This window comes from Macrosteles quadrilineatus, unplaced genomic scaffold (genome assembly GCF_028750875.1).
Source record: "Macrosteles quadrilineatus isolate MER2022 unplaced genomic scaffold, UCM_ALF_1.0 Scaffold_4__1_contigs__length_99947679, whole genome shotgun sequence".
In the NCBI taxonomy this organism is placed as follows: Eukaryota; Metazoa; Arthropoda; class Insecta; order Hemiptera; family Cicadellidae; genus Macrosteles; species Macrosteles quadrilineatus.
In genome coordinates, this window is record NW_026542597.1 from 37,798,225 (window position 1) to 37,815,290 (window position 17,066).

The window sequence follows — 17,066 nt, forward strand, 5'->3', positions numbered from 1 at the left end:
ACACAAGCTCATTTTGGAGGATGAAATTTCACTCGTAGAATCTAAACTGAAAGCAATTACATGAATCCAACTAAGACGAAGACATTTTGATAAAGTTTACTTACTGGCTTTGGATGCAAAGTAGAATTCTCCTTTTGAAAATTTCAAGCTTGTATTTCAAGGATTATAAGGGGTAATACTACAGGACGGTAAAATGAGTTGTATTAATACTCTGTCCATATAGAGAAACAACCATGGACATACTCGTGTATGGAGCTAGATATTTCCTTGGATATTAGAACTAGTATCCGTGGATATTTCTAAAGTTTGTTTAGGTAGGCGACATTTACATGTTGTTGACGGTAAACAGCCGAACTATATGAACCTTGATTCAATATTGCTTTGGATGTTACGCGTACTATTAACAAACAATGCATTGTGTCAACAATCCTTTGATGATATTTTAAAGTGGAACGGAATCGATTTTCGAGTCACATGTCGTATGGTTTGGGCCGTTTTCCCGTTGTCTAAAGCGAATTATAAATGTAACATATTATCTTATAGATTTGGCATCTTAACAGATAACTGAACACGATGTTAAGGATAGTTCCATTCGTTTAGATGGCGTTTAGTGAAACTTTAATCCCAACAAGAGTAAATGAAGGGCCAGGGGGGAAAAGATCATAGTCCTTGCAACAAACGTTTTCACAGGACTAAAAATAACTTTCATGTCTCATAATTTGATTTAATATACCTTTAAACTTAACGATGGTAACGTCTATAAAATATATTGTTAACTACCTACAGAAGTAAAAACAAAATACAACGTGCAATCTTTTCACGAAAAAATTATTACCAAATTGATGTCAAATTTAAAGACGCAAAAAGATCATAGTCCATTGAAAAAAATCGTCCTACATCAATTTAGAAATACAAACTCCTCTAAGATCGATTTATCAGTAGGTAGTGCGAGTTATCCTTACTTATTCATCACTATTATTTATCCCTATAATTTAGTGAGTAGTGATATTTTCTTCATTAAAGATTCTTTATAAAATCAAGTACAGTGGTTTTTGTTTCAGGGCTAACTTTTAACTTGGCCAAAATCAATCTTCACTTGACACCGTACCTAAAGATACGATTCGACACAAAAATAGCATAGCATCCGAATCTGTGACCATAACGCTAAATAGCTTGGAGGGATTTTTGATGCAAGCAATTCTTCAGCCTAACTGAATTTCACAGATCTTCTACACACTACATTAAGGAAGCAGATTTAAAAATGTATCGTCAAAATAACGAATAAAAATATTTATAAACTTACAATGTGCAAACTTAACGCCCTCACTTTTTGGTAGTATATAGTATTTTCCCTCTTCAAATTCCTCCCCGTCGGCGTACATTCTCCATTGTACAAGTATTTGTATGTTTGGTACACAAACAACTACGATTACTGTTAATCTATTAACTTCTGAATAATAATTGCTCAAGGTTTGGATTATGTGCACTCAAATAAAACAAAATATCTGTCAAACGAGTAAACGACACTTCAAGATACGTAATGCATTTTATTGCATTTAATCAATGTAATATATTTCTGACCAATGTTCAGACCAATACGGCGAAATATATTACTCCCAACGCCATAATACTTATTATTTAAAAATATAAATGTTTTGTAGAAAAAATAATAATTGTGTTTTTATCTGAACGAACCGTGTTGTATCTGTGTGAGGTGTATATCTCTCCAGACGAGGCGTGTACATGTCCAGGGTTGCGGATGTGGGGGTCCAGGGTCAGCCAAGGGCGGCCTCCACAAGTGGGTCACAGTCACTCAGTCAAGGTCCACCCTCGACCAGGGGCAGGTGGAGACCCGGGACTCCACTGGAGTCTGAGGTCCAAATCTCGCCGATCACCGATGGTTATTTGCAATAAAGCCATGACGTGGTGGTTGTTACTAATAAATTTTGTGGACGGTACCTCTTTCCCCGTGCTCACCAAATAATATAAAATTCAATATCAAATGTATTAATTAATACGAGAGGTCGTCCAGTGGTCGAAACTCGACCAAAAATATGTAATGTACTTACTTCTCTATTTTCACCCCACACTGTAAATAAAACATGTGATTGGAGTTTCTTCCACTTGTTTTGATTTCCTGTTTATATTTCGTTGTTATTTCGTCACCAGCATGGCAACGCATAAATTAATGTTAATGTTAATCCATGTTAATTTTTTCAAATCTTTAAACTCATTTTTTGTGCTTATCTTTGAGCCTATTTAAATTTATAAAGGGATTCTGCACACCTACAGGAAAATAGTTTTCTAACTGTATGCGTAGATTTTCCCCACGATGCACACGAGCTGAGAAAAAAGGTTTTAAAGAAACATGCTTGCCTATTAATATATAGATAGATTACTATCCTGGCCCCGATAAGTTAGTAAACTAACGGCGAGGTTCAATTGATACCAATAAAAAGAATAAATAGCAAAGAACGCACAAACGCAAAATGGGGGAAATATTCTACAGTATACATTACCTAATTCTAATAAGGTTTATAGAACACACTTTGAGTAGACTACCAAACCGGATGATTGGCAACAGAATTTGTATCTTAATCCAAATAGAGTACAAACAGATTAATCTTACACCTTCGGAGAAATAATTTTCAAGGAAATCCAAGTTCTCTGTAAATAATAAATAAACTGACTTTATAATATTCTGTCGTATATTGTTTCCGAAGCTCACTTATATTTGTTGGTTCACTTATCGATGGAGATGGAGCTGACAGACAAGCAGAACCTGTGTTCGAGATGTTCACCTAACTCAAAATAAAATGTTATACTGCATTTTTAAAATCAACAAATACTATAATCCTAAAAGTAACAGGGATATTTTTGCACTCGTTATGTTATCATTTTTTTTAAATCAGCATTGTACATAACAATATAGCCATAATAAAATGTATTTATTAAGTAGGCCTAGTGATTTTGAAAAAAACCCGTTTCTACACTGGGCTAACAGAATATAGTAAAGATATTTTTATCCTTTGCAAGTTCTACGTGAGACAGTTGTGTCGCATTTCCCACACAAATTATACATATGATGTATATGAGATATAAAACTACACGTATTTCCTACCATAATTTTTCTTGAGACCTTTCACAAACCCATTTAAATATTTGAATCTTGACTTGTTATTTGACAATTGGTTGTTATTACAATGCAAATTAAAGTTCCGACCTGATTTGTGTTTAAGATTTTGTAAAACATTTTAAGATTTTGGATTTTGCAGACATTTTGTAAAATATCATTCGAAATGGCCAAATTTGAAATTTAATTTTATCCTGTCTTTAATGAGACTAAATTTCATAGTGTACTTAAAAACATTTAATGTAAACGATAATCTCCAAAATACTTACTTATTTCTTCCTATTAACAACAAATATCATTAAATTCCCTAAATACTTACACAAAAACCCTCATTTTCACCTATACAATATCACAACTGTAGGACGCCTAACCGAATCAAACTATTACAACACTGTTTGTAATTCTCGTGCGCATTTTTCTACAGCGGTGGCCCTTTGCCAGAGATTTCTACAAAGTCAGCGGTTTACACTTTTTCCACCATTTCATAACTCGATGATCCCTAGACCTAGACCTTGGTATCTAAACTGTGATTCCGAACGCCTTTAGATTGCCAGAAGTTCCCGAGATTCGTGAGTTGCACAATCAAGAGCAAAGTTCCGACTCAGAGTCCTTTGCGTGGGATGGGGAAACAAGACTAATTATGTGGCAGAATGAGTTATTATCTAATCAAATTAAAAATGTTACAACTGTACGTTAAATTCAATTTAAATAACTACTTACGATGAGTTTGAGCTTGTATAAATGTACTAATTTAAGAATTTTTATGAATGATAATTTGTGTATAACAAATTTTAAAATTTATTAAGAAAGTGTAGGCGTCGTTGGATGTAAGCCCCTGCCATGAAGAGATTTGGGCGTATTTTACTACCAATGACTTGTTCCTGCAATTAGGCTATTGGACAACCTGAAGCTCGCTTTGGTATCTTCTATGTCCAGTTACAATTGGCTAAGCTCATATATGGTAGATGTTTTTCTGTTATTTGAAAAGTTTCATTAATATTTACCCGATTTATTGTTGTTAATTTCAACAGTACTGTAATCTTAAGTGTTAGTTAATTTCTCTTAAAATAACCTGACACATCACATTATCTTCTAAAGCGTGATCAACAAGCCTAAATTTGAATTCAAAATTAAAACATAGGGAGATAAAATAATTTTAATCCTCAGCAATAAATTTCCCTAAGAAATAAGAGGAGAGGATATAGTATATGTCATCATCACTAGGGCGTAAAGTGACTCTTTTCGACCCGAGCTCATGATCGAGGCGACGCCGAGGTTGGTAAGCGAGTGTTGGAAAGACACGTTTTGCCCGTGTTATGAACTATATTTTCCGTTATATTGCATCAACAATTAACAAACTAAGCTAGAAACTAAAATCTGCTGTTTTGCTGCAGTATGATGAAAAGACCATTTATTTTTATTTTTTAGTGGATCCAAACGTTTAATCAGCTGTTTTATTAAAACTCACATATGCACTATCTGTAACACTACCGCAATACGGAAATATTCCAAATATTCAAACACGTGACTCCCAATCCGCCGAATCGAGCGATAAAAGATTAACGATGCTTACCAATGTCGGCAAAAATCGGTCGAATAAAAATGCAATATCTCTATTGATTGTGATAAGAGTCTTCATGTTGTTGATAAGAACGACCTTGGTTGGTGCATCGATAACTATGTTACTGTGCCAGCCTGCTTACTCTATGTGCAAGTGCAAACAGTGCAGATTGCATACTCTATGGCAACACGGCTGTTAGTGTGGAACAATTCCCGGTGAAAACCGAACAGTGAGTGTTTAAGAGTCCATACGACATGTGTAAATAAATTCCGTTTTACAATACAAAATATCAGCCAGACTTTAAGCACTTAGCATGATCGATGTATAACTACTATATACTATACTAGTATATATCGATGATTGAAACCCATCATTTTGATGTGCTACATCTCGATGAGTACCATAAATACGTCTATTCTCAGATATAATCGGAATCCTTATATATAATACGAGAAGGTGTTTTCTACGAAACACTACTCCTCCGTTAATGATGGACGGATTTTTACAAACTATGTGTCAAAATTAAGTATTTTTTTGTGTAGACGCCCCCTTTCACCAATTCCTGTAATAAAAGTCCGAGGCTTGGCCATCAAAAACTCAATGTATTTCTTATGATGAAAAGATTATGTTTACTTGTGCTTAAACAGACGAATGATTTATATTAATTACAGCTGTTCATTTGAAACACATGATACACACAAGAGTGTTCGTTTTCAGAGTGAGTTCGTTTTCAGTTTCAATAACTGGAGTGGGGTGATTGATTACATTATCTTTGAGTTGACTCTTTTTTAAGTCATCGAAAATATATGACTGTTATTCGTTTTGAAATAACGCCTGTAATACTTTGTAATTGCTCGAATTCGAGCAACAGTTGCACTAGTGGAAAATAAAGTATGTAAATGCTGCTCAGTACAAAGAAAGTGTTTACAGCTGACAAGTCCCTTTACAAAGTCAATGCACAAAAAACCGTACAAAAATCTAAGTATTCTTCTGATTTCGAATAAAAGATTATATTTTCTCTTCAACAAAAGTTATTGAATTCGCCTAATTTTTTTAATTTTGATTTTAGTATGTCATTAATTAGTATCATAATTAACTTTAAATTTGTAGTCAACGATTTGGATGTTCATACAGTATTCGGTCACTATGCTTCAATTTATTTTTTTCTGTTTTGATTGAATCAAAAATTAGCTACATACTGTACTTTCAATAGGCCACATAATTCTTTAATTTACATGTTTCCTAAAAAAAACTATAAATAGACTTTGTTTGCCGAAGTTTATTGAAACTAATAAATACCTCTTCAACTTATAATAATTAGGTTAAAATTTTTAGGTTTCGTACCAAAATACATTCTAATTATTTTGCATGGTTGGAAAAAATAGCAGGTTTGCATTTCTATATAAATACACAGTTGTAACCGATGTATTCGACATTTGGCTTGTTTCGTTCGAAAAAGTTGGATGCGTCAGAATTCGGTAACTCAATAAGAGATTTATGTTTAAATTACTGAAATATCCGTACCAACCTTTCAATTTGTATAAGTCTTGATAATTTTGTGTATATATTGTGGTAAAATACAATTCAACGGTTAAACCAAACGATTCCGAGTAAAGATCAGTTTTTTTTTAATCGGAATAGTTTTCGTCAAAACCAGTTTAAAATGCCTACACAGCTGATGCCCTTGACATCACGTCATTTCTTTACCCTTCGGATAAAAATTACGACTACTGCTACACCCCCGCAACATGATATTTATTGAGAGAACTACTCTACTGTCCTACACATGATGAAAAATGACTGTTTGTCCGAGCCGTTCAAACTTCAAATACCACTGTTTATCCTATTGACTTTAGTCTGGCTCGTAGCATAACATAATAAACAAGGTCGTTTAAAAGCTGCACTTTCACATAATGTCATTAGTTAGAATTACCTGATTGAGGTACAGAACAATAAGTTTATTATCTGTGTGGTCGAAGAAATTAAATGGAAACAATAATTATTATCAAGAGTTAATCTATTTGTACTCGTGTGGGTAATTGTAAACAAATTTCCCTAGAGGGTAGGTAGATATTTTTGTAATCTTTACAGTACAATATAAGCTCCGCAGTATTTACTTTCCGTTGTAGTATCCCCCTTCAATTATTTAAATATTTAGGTCATAAATAATTTGCCATTGTTTCACCAACATCTTGACTCTATTTACGTATGCGGTTGTTTCCCTAAGAACTATTACAAAAAATACAAATATTCGTTGTGCTAGTTTCGACTGTGATTGTTTTGTATTGATTGGCGTAAAAACTGTAACAAAACGTAAACACTTCCGTGATGAGATCAGCTGATGTAACTATCAGCTGATACGATATGAGATTGTAACTTTCCGTTCAACACCGAACAGCTGACCGATCTCCCATAAACACAAGGCGTGATAGTTTTGCAAGCGATCGTTGCACTTTGACGTCATATTTTTCACAATTTCCCACATTTTTACACTTTTTACACTTTATCACGTCGCGTTGTGAAAGAGGTTAAGATAGCTGACGATGTTGACGTGGCTAAATCAGTTGTTGTCAATTAATTCTGTTTATCAAAGATAAAAAAAATAATTATACAGTACAGTCTGTAGTAGTTTTTTAAAAAAGGTTGACCTTATGTATAAAAATAATAAGTACATATTTTTTTCGAAATCGAGATAATGAATTAACTGTGTAACGTTAACATTTTCATTAAAATACTCCCTTATATTGCAATGTTTACAAAATTTAGATTGGCCCCTATATATTGCTATGATAATAAAAAAATGAATCTTTAAACAAAAGGATCGTATCAAATGTTTACAATAAAAATGCCAACTATAGGATATTATTTTAAAAGTTTTAAGGTACATTATTAAATAAATTTTATAGATATTATCGAGCAAATCTGCTAAGATTTCCGCCTAAGTAAAGCTCGTCCCCAGGGAGCCAAAAGTGAAAATAAGTATTTCCATTTAGACGTGTGTTAAATTGTAGCTATTAAAATGGTACCACACTGCTCTTTAAGATAGTGTTTATTGCTGATGCTAAGTTTCTAATTGGAACAAAATTAAGAAATACATTTAAAAGAATTCTACAAGTAGATGCACATATCATGAATGCAATTTAAACGGCGTCTAAACTTCTACATAAATGACGTTTAGAGTGCTTTGTGTATCTTGCCACAATATCCTTGTAGACGAGTGAATTCCACAGTGATTTCAGCTGAAAGTTTATAAAGACCAACTGTTCACTATGAATGGTGTCTGTATTCCCTGACGTGGGCAAACAAAACGATGATTTATCGTGACTATAGACTATATAGATAGCCACTTCATGCTCTCACCAAAATAACGAATAATAACTATCTTAGATAAATTCATCCTAATCATCGTATATCATCATTTGGCGGTTACGGAAATAAATTTTTGTGTATGTTTTCCAACGCCTCGTTAATCTACTATTTCTTGTCAAGTCACAAAAAAACTTCCAGGACAATTTGTGTATAAATAAGTTTAGACAGTAATTGAGGCAACTCCTTTGATTGATATTCAACCTGATTGGGCACAGAATGGGCATTTCTTTGTTTCGGTCACACTAAGTCAGTATAAATCAATGGTATTTTTACAGAGATGATTACTTCCCTGCCCAAATCAATCCCTAAGATAACCAATGATAGTTAAACCAAAGATATACGTTATTTTAAATAAATAAATAAATAAATATTGAAGTATATGATACATAGTGATACATGACATCATGTATTGAAGTGTAGGATAGATTAACGGGTATTGATACAAATTGATATCTACGGATACGGATTTTCTCTAAAGGTCATTAATAGGCAAGCATGTTTCTTTAAAACCTTTTTTCTCAGCTCGCATACATCGCAGGAAAAATCTACGCATATGTTCGAAAGATATTTTGCTGTAGATGTGCAGAATCCATTAAGAAATTAAAATAGGCTCAAAAATAAGCACGCAAAATTGAATTTAAAATTTAACATGGCCCTTATGGGTTGCTATGCTGGTGACGAAATAACAACGAAATATAAACAGAAAATCAAAACAAATTAAAGAAATTCCAATAACATGTGTATTATTTACAGCGTAGGGTGAAAATAGAGATGTCTGTACATCACTTTTTTTTGTATAGTTTTCGACCACTCATATATTGGCCCAAAATCTAGATAATATTAGTACCATATTGTCATCGATCCCTATAGGCCTATAAGTTACCAGTTCCACTGGTTGATAAATGACCAGTTACAGTTCCAAGACGAATGCTTAACTATCAGGTTCTGTCTTTCTCCTGTAATCAGCTGAAGTAATTCTCTCAGATTCACTTTCATTCCAGTCCGGAAGTGTTGCAGTTGGTAGTTCCGACAACCACCGCAGCATCCGTCCCAGCGCGAGAGTCGAACCCGGGAAAGTCTACAATTACAACAATCTAATCAACAATAATTACTTGTCTTTACTTTCTCAGCTCGCCCACCGTTACTTTCTTCCTCTCTGCGGTTGTGGTCTTTCCGAAAACTCTATGGAAAATGGAATTTTTGCAAGTCATCGTGGGGTAAAGTGTTTTCACAGTATTTATCACACCCTAGTGTTACGAGTACTTAATTTAATATTGGTACTGAATTCTCACTGTCCAATATACCACTGTATTTACTCGTACACGAATATAAATTTTTCTAGTTCGTGACGTTCCAGAGGCTGACGAGCGACGAGCTGGTTTAGGGCTTTAGTCATCTTCAGCCAATCTCTCTTCGGTTTCGCCTCATCCATACTAGCTTGAAAGTGGAATACTTGTACATGGTTTTCAAGGTACAATTGAATGAAATGCAAACATCTAATGGAAAATCGTCCGGGTAGCCGAGTTGTTATGGTGTTTCTATTTTTAAATAAAAAGGTCGCTGGCTCGATCGATAGGGCCTACTAAGCCCAGATGTCATTTACCATTATGCTAAATGATGCTGTCTAACTATAGGTAGCCGTTGGAAAAATAATGACTTAGTGTCCTAATAAATAACGTAGAAATATCTAAAGGCGTTAACAGCCCATAACGATAAACAAAGTATGTACAGTAATACCAGCCAATAGGAAATTTCGGATATACAGTAGATAAAAGATTTCTCAGTATAGTTACAACTCATTTTATAACTATGCCGCAATCAAGTATTGCAATCAGGTTATTAGGAATCCACCACAGGTTTTCTGCGATCACTGTAAGTTTTTTTCATAGTGCTGTTAAAGACCAAAAGCATACAGTTTGGCAAATGAGAAACGAAAGCATCATCAGCTGTAATGTTTGTCATCACCAGCTGTAATCCTACATACCGACCGAGCCAGTGAAAGTGTCCGGTTGTGGCAGGTTGTATGCTGTAGGCCTAGTACGTCACAGTCAGTAGTGAAGTCCACGGCCCTCCTGGGACCTTGGGCAGGCGACTGTGTCAGTATGTCAGAGGCATTGAGTGGCTGGTGACCGACGAGAGATGGCCCTAGGACAGATAATACTTGCTAACTGAGGGAAAACAACAGTAGAATCTGGCTACATTTAACGGGTTGAAAATGCAATTCGAAGCTAAGTATCATAGGACATACGGGAATTTTCTAACTAACTACAAACATTGTTCTAAACAAGGTATCGGATAGAGCAAGCAGTAAAAAAACAAGAGTCGACGGGAAGATGCATAACAGTTTGTAACCGCCTGCAAAATTTGGGAGTGGGGCCTTCCCATATTGCTATAGGTATAGTTTAGCACGTCGAACTTCGGTGGTAACGTGCCAAGTCCAATCTCGGATGCCCACAAGGGTTTTGAGGGGTTTGGCTCGCTTTCTCGTTAAAGAATTACCGATAATTCCCCCTTTCTAGATGCCACTGGGTACTGGCGTAGACAGAACAAAGCAAAATATATACGATCAAATAGTGGTGGGACAGAGTAGGATACACATTTTGCTGTGGAAATCCCAAAATGTTTTTTTTTTAATGCTGTGAATTTGGTGTAAAGCCAAATAGTGGTGATAAATGAAGAGTTTTTTGGCTAACGAAAAGTAGTGAAATTAAGATTTTATAAAATTTACTGTACCGGTATTTGTTTTATAATCTACTTTAGGGGGTAGTATTGTATAGGAAACGTTTAGACTATATGAGATCCGAATCAGATATTTTTGGGATTGTGTTTTTTACCATTAAATATCTACTAATATTGTTCATGTTTGGAATGGAAGAAACACAATATATCCGTGATGTCAAAATTTGTACCAGTGTATTGTTGCTCTAACCACAAGAGATCTAATTATGTTCACCAAGATTTAGACGCAGAGACACCAAATTTTAAACCACATATATATCCAATTCATCAATATATCCTCAACAGTGACTCACGTGTGTGTGTAGGTGCGTGCGTGTGTGTGATGTCGGCGTGGTCCACTGACCCAGATTTCTGATAGCGGGCAAGGTCAAGCTGATAACGCGACCTTGGACTTTGTACACCAGGAAATGCAGCAGTCAGCTGTTAGCTGCACTCTCCGCTTATCAGCTGTTACATAACCTCAACCTTGCCTCTCGAGATTGCCGTTGGTAACACTGTTTAACTTGTGTGCAACATGCAATAAAGCCATCATGTCAAAGTCACAGCTGATTGTTAACACGTTTCTGTTTAGGGATGTGGATGAGAATATTTTGTTGATATGATAGGTTACGTACCTTTTTTATTCCGTCTTCAGTCCTAATATAGTCAAAAGGGTGACTAGTTTCGGGTCAGAATTGACCCATTTTCAAACCCATTTTCATCAAATTGAATGGTCCAAAATCCGACAGAAGTCTTCGTTATAAGGGTCAATTCTGACCCGAAACTAGTCACCCTTTTGACTATATTAGGACTGAAGACGGAATAAAAAAGGTACGTAACCTATCATATCATTCTACATCAGTCCTGGTGGCAATAATGTTTAAATATTTTGTTGTTTGATGTCAAATTAAAAGTGCTTATTTCACATTAAATTTCCTTTGTTGTGTGTAGCTAACTCAGAGGTTGTATTTTCGTTTTTGGATTGATAATAGGATTACTGCAGACATTTTGCATCACTAATTCGATAAACACAGATTTTTATAGGAAGCAGGAAAGTTTTCTAAGCAATTCCTTTCAACTATTTCAAATGTTATCCAAGTACGTGTCCGAAGAATTTCTTAAAGCTGTAAAATTTGCCCGCCTTTGAGTTTTGCTCATTGCTCATAGTCCGCGGCCCAAGTGTTCCATGGTTGGAACTTCACGGTCTGGTAGCGCCGCTCCGACTCCGGCATTCCTATGTTTTTACAGCCCAGTCTAGGTCCGATGTTCCGCAGTTTCACGAACATAGTGTTCCACTCTAGTGTTATCATGGTAACTCTGCAGGGGGTGGCTTCTGGCTCCACCCTCTCACATCAAGGCCATTGTATTGCACACGTGACTAACAATGATTCATTAAATCTCTAAAATCAACGTTGAAATTTAAGTCCTAACTGAAGCGTTATCAACCATTTCAAAAATTAAGCATGACTATTCATTGGTATTGATGTTTGGATTTTTCTTTTACACATAAAATCGCCGTTTAAACGGCGGAAGGCAGTTCTAGGGGTTTCTTGTTTTGTTTTCATGTGAAGGGATTACATTCTTGATTTGTGGTAAAAACACAATTTTCCAGGGCGATCATCACACTATGTTTTTACTAGTTTCAACCATTCACCGTCTTAGCCAATAATAATAACAAAATTGCACGTATGTAAGGTGAAAATGAAAGGAGGATGAGTGTACAACAATTTCAGACTAGGTAATTTGTGAAATTAGTAATGGAGAGTTGAATACTTGGACTCGAATACTGCACTCGACTTTCCGATCGAATACTGTTTCCTGCTGATACTCCATTCTTTGGTTTAGCCTGCTGATAGTCAATTTTTTGGTTTAGCCTGCCGATACTGCATTACTTTGGTTTAGCCTGCTGATAATCCATTACTTTGGTTTAGCCTGCTGATACTACAATACTTTGGTTTAGCCTGCTGATAATCCATTACTTTGGTTTAGCCTGCTGATACTACAATACTTTGGTTTAGCCTGCTGATACTACAATACTTTGGTTTAGCCTGCTGATAATCCATTACTTTGGTTTAGCCTGCTAATACTACAATACTTTGGTTTAGCCTGCTGATAATCCATTACTTTGGTTTAGCCTGCTGATACTACAATACTTTGGTTTAGCCTGCTGATACTACAATACTTTGGTTTAGCCTGCTGATACTACAATACTTTGGTTTAGCCTGCTGATAATCCATTACTTTGGTTTAGCCTGCTGATACTACAATACTTTGGTTTAGCCTGCTGATACTACAATACTTTGGTTTAGCCTGCTGATACTACATTACTTTGGTTTCGATTGGTCCTGTAATATAATATTTTATCTCATCAATGACATTATATAGTTATCACATGGTTTAAATAATAATCATTATTCTTGGGTCACAGATGATGGTGTAATTGGTAAACAATTTGATATAAATCACGTATGGTAAGTTATTTATCATGGTATATTAGCGTTTTGGACCTTCTAGCCATTTATTAATTGAATCTACCAGCCACATTAACCCTCTACCCCTCCCCCGCGCAGTTTGTTATATACAGTTTGTACCTAGGAAGCATCCGCGACTTTTACTTTCTCCAAATCCATCATTCCGAGTCCAAGTCGCTTTCGGTTTCCAACCGGTCAATTCCAACTCCCCCTCCCGGACCACGTCCGGCTTTTTGCTAGTTTAATTAATCATCTAAGGAGTAAAATCAACACACTTTCTTAAATATGTTTCTTAAACACATAAAGAATTTGGCGAATTTAATGTATTGAGTAGGTTTATCTGACACCACTTTTTTTATGATACTATATTATCTTTCATGAGTATAACACGAATGTTGGGGGAAAACAAGCGTAACATAAGTTATAAAAACTATAAAATCGACTCTAAAATAAGAGGAAACATTTCTTTTACACTACTCAACGACACCAACTCGAAACACACACAAAACGAGCTTCACAATTTTATCATAGGATGAGAAGTTTACTCACTAATCAAATACAATGGTTATACTGAATAAAAAATTGTGTGTATTCAATCCCTTCTAGATAAAACCATAGATTAAAAGAGTACCTAGAGCTCTAATCTACTCATACTTCTCCAGTCCTCTATGATAAAACGGACGGAACGATTATACCTTCAAACCAAATTGTATATAAATCGGACCAAAATTACTCAAGTTATCGTCTAGACGGACATATATATATGCATATATAAACATTTGAACGAATGGGGTTTTTGGCCTCAGGGGACATCAAAATGAAAAAAATTAATCGGTCCCGCGCCTAGGTCTTACCATGAGACCTACGGTAATAGCTACTTCCCTATAGGGAAAATCGCTAAAACTGTTTTTATCAAAACTTATGTTTTATGGCCCTTACAATTTAAACAAAATAGTACAATCCCATTGCAGTAACAATTACGGTTTAAAAGTTATTGCAACTTTTGTAATTTTCCCTATAGTTACTCACTTTCCCATGATAAAGGTTTTTGGCAAGCTTAAGGGAGAAAGTATGTGTCAGATTGCTGAAACAGTTTATTTTTAAATGTTGTAGTATCAAAAAACAAATTACAAACATGAAAATTCCCTTATCAGAACGGAGCAAAACTTATATTTATCCTAAGATAGTCTAAAGGTAAATGATTCTATGATAGAGCATGTTTGATTATTATCGTTTAGGACACTACAGAACGTAAGCTATACGCATGCACGGCAAATGCCGCAATATACACTACACAGTACTCAGAGCGCATGCGCGGTACGTTGACCTGACGTAACGGTGCCGCAGTCACTGCGCCGGTGCGCGGGTCGTCCATCAATACCTCACTATACACTGTTCATCACACAACGACTTTAGCTGAACGTAGACTTATAAATCCGTTATACAATCAAAGGTTTAGAACTATCAGACAATGCGTACGCAGAAACAATTAAAAAACTTAATAGACACCGACGAATTTGCACATTAAAAATGTAAAACTGTTCGGCCTACCTAAGGAAGTAAATGATGCAAACTCCAGAGATCCGGTGGCGATGGTTAAAACCTGCAACAGAAACATCCATCATTTTACTTCGCAAAATAGATTAAACTTGTATAATAAACGCAAACAAATTATGTTTGTAAGGTACACTAACTTCAGTAAACACTCCTTACGCACATTTTACAACTTGAGAATTCCTGTCCATTCAATTTAAATTTTTCAACATCATTTTTGTACAATGTAATAGAACTTTGTTACCCATTTCCTCAACAGCTAAAGCTGGAGATTGATTTACTCAGGTTCAGGAAAAAAATAAAAAACACATAAGTTGAAAAAGGCTTGCTAAAGAGTTCGTGATTTATATGCAGCCCTGTTCGATCTAACCAATACATTTGTTTCAGTTACGTAGTCAGTCTTTGCACACACAGTAATTACCTCAATCATGAGATTCTATCACTATTGTAACGTGACTTTTGCATTTCAATGTATTTTGGAATTTTAAAATAAAGAACATAGGTCTGCATTTACAATATTTTCAGCAAACCAAAGCTCACGGAAGTATCAAATATATAGTAAACAGTATAGAGACATTATAATTTTATCTATTATATATAAAAATATTTAAGTAATCTTAAGCAAAGAAATTTTTACTATGTAGGCCTATGATTTCACTTTTTTATCTGTCTTAAACCACCCTTTCTACGTACGGTATGACTAACACGATTTTTGGTGTGAGTAAACTAAGCATACATTTTATTTTAGCAGTGCAATCACATAAAAAAAATAAATTGAATCAAGAAATAAAACCTAAAACTCTGCAAAAAACAGAAACTATTACAACCACACCGCAAAGTCAATCTACAGTATGTTAAGGAAAATAGAATAAAGGACATTTTTGACGCAAGAGGAACCATATCCTGACCAGACCAGTTGAAAAAAATAACAGGTAAACAAACATTGTCCTGGATCTGTTTACGCACAAGGAAACTGACTTTATATTACGTCAATGCTGGTCACACGCACGTCAATTAAATACCCCCGCCGCAGCAAACCTGCAGACTAAGCGAATTTCAACTTGTCTGATTACATTTTTACTAAAATATTTCCATAAATAAGACATATTATTCCCTATTTAAATAACATTAGATTTAACAAGTGCTTAGGTTTGCTGCTACGGGGAAGGTAAAAAGTGTTTTTTGACCATACTTCAATAGTATAGGATGAAATAAATAAATTTGCCAAATTTTATCAATATATACCCATAAACAAGTAAACTACAACAATTTTCATTTTCTCCATAAGAATAACATGGGAATTTTTAATTACACTATTTTTGAATTTTCTCCGTGACCGTTAGGCATACAACAGCGCTTCAATATACTAAATTATTTCTTTTTTTAAGCTCTACAAAACGTTTCAGAAAGAAATCGAATTTTTTTTGTTTTTAGGTTTAAAAATGGAAAAAACCCAGTTTTACCCCATAAAACCCCCCATAATCCCCCGTTCCCATGGTCCAATTATGCTGGATCGCGAACTCGTTCGAATAAACGTAGGTTTACACGTTTGTACCAAATTTCATCAAAATCTGATAATTTTTGCTCGAGTTATCGCGCTAACGGACATATATATATATAAACTTACACTAGGCTGTTAAGGGGACAACATAATAAGAGAACAGTTGACTGTTCTCTCAACAGCGTCAGGTATAGTAAAACTTGTCAGTATTGCCAACCTTCATAGAACAACCACCAAATGAGAGGGAAAATAGATAATAAGAGGACAGCAAAAGGTCCCTTTAACATCTTCCCACATGGCATGGTTGTTGAGAGGACACTTAACCGTCCTCTTATTCTTATGTCCTCTTAACAGCCTTGTGTAAGCTTAAAGTGTCCTCTCATCAGCTCCATGTATAGTAAGCCTGATATTAACATTAAATTTAGTTTCCTTTTCTTGATTATGAGTTTAATTACGTAAAAGGGTAGAAAAAATGTTACATTAAGATATGGTCCAATATTAATATTTATCACTGCCTATACATACATATGAAAATGTTCTATACTACTGTCCAGCCCCATAAATATTTCCAATCCCCATCCATCCAATATATATTCTCAAAATCAAACTCTTTTCGCATCACTCACCCGCGTACCCATATAAAATAATATTAATTTTTTTTAGATTTTTAGATTTTTTATGCTGTATTATTGTTTTTGATCAAAAGTTGATACCCACGTAGTGTGCCTGAATTTTAACCGTTTTGCCGCATCTCTTACCG

General features: G+C 35.0%; 1 protein-coding gene across 1 annotated transcript in view; it reads right to left on the reverse strand.

Annotated features, from left to right (window-relative positions):
* LOC128993476 (ecdysone-induced protein 74EF) overlaps positions 1-17,066 on the reverse strand; it is a 372,841-nt gene that overhangs the window by 264,401 nt on the left and 91,374 nt on the right. Inside the window, exon 2 of the mRNA XM_054417391.1 lies at positions 14,803-14,854. The gene's annotated coding sequence lies outside the window, so the exon portion shown is untranslated. The remainder of the gene's footprint in view (positions 1-14,802; positions 14,855-17,066) is intronic.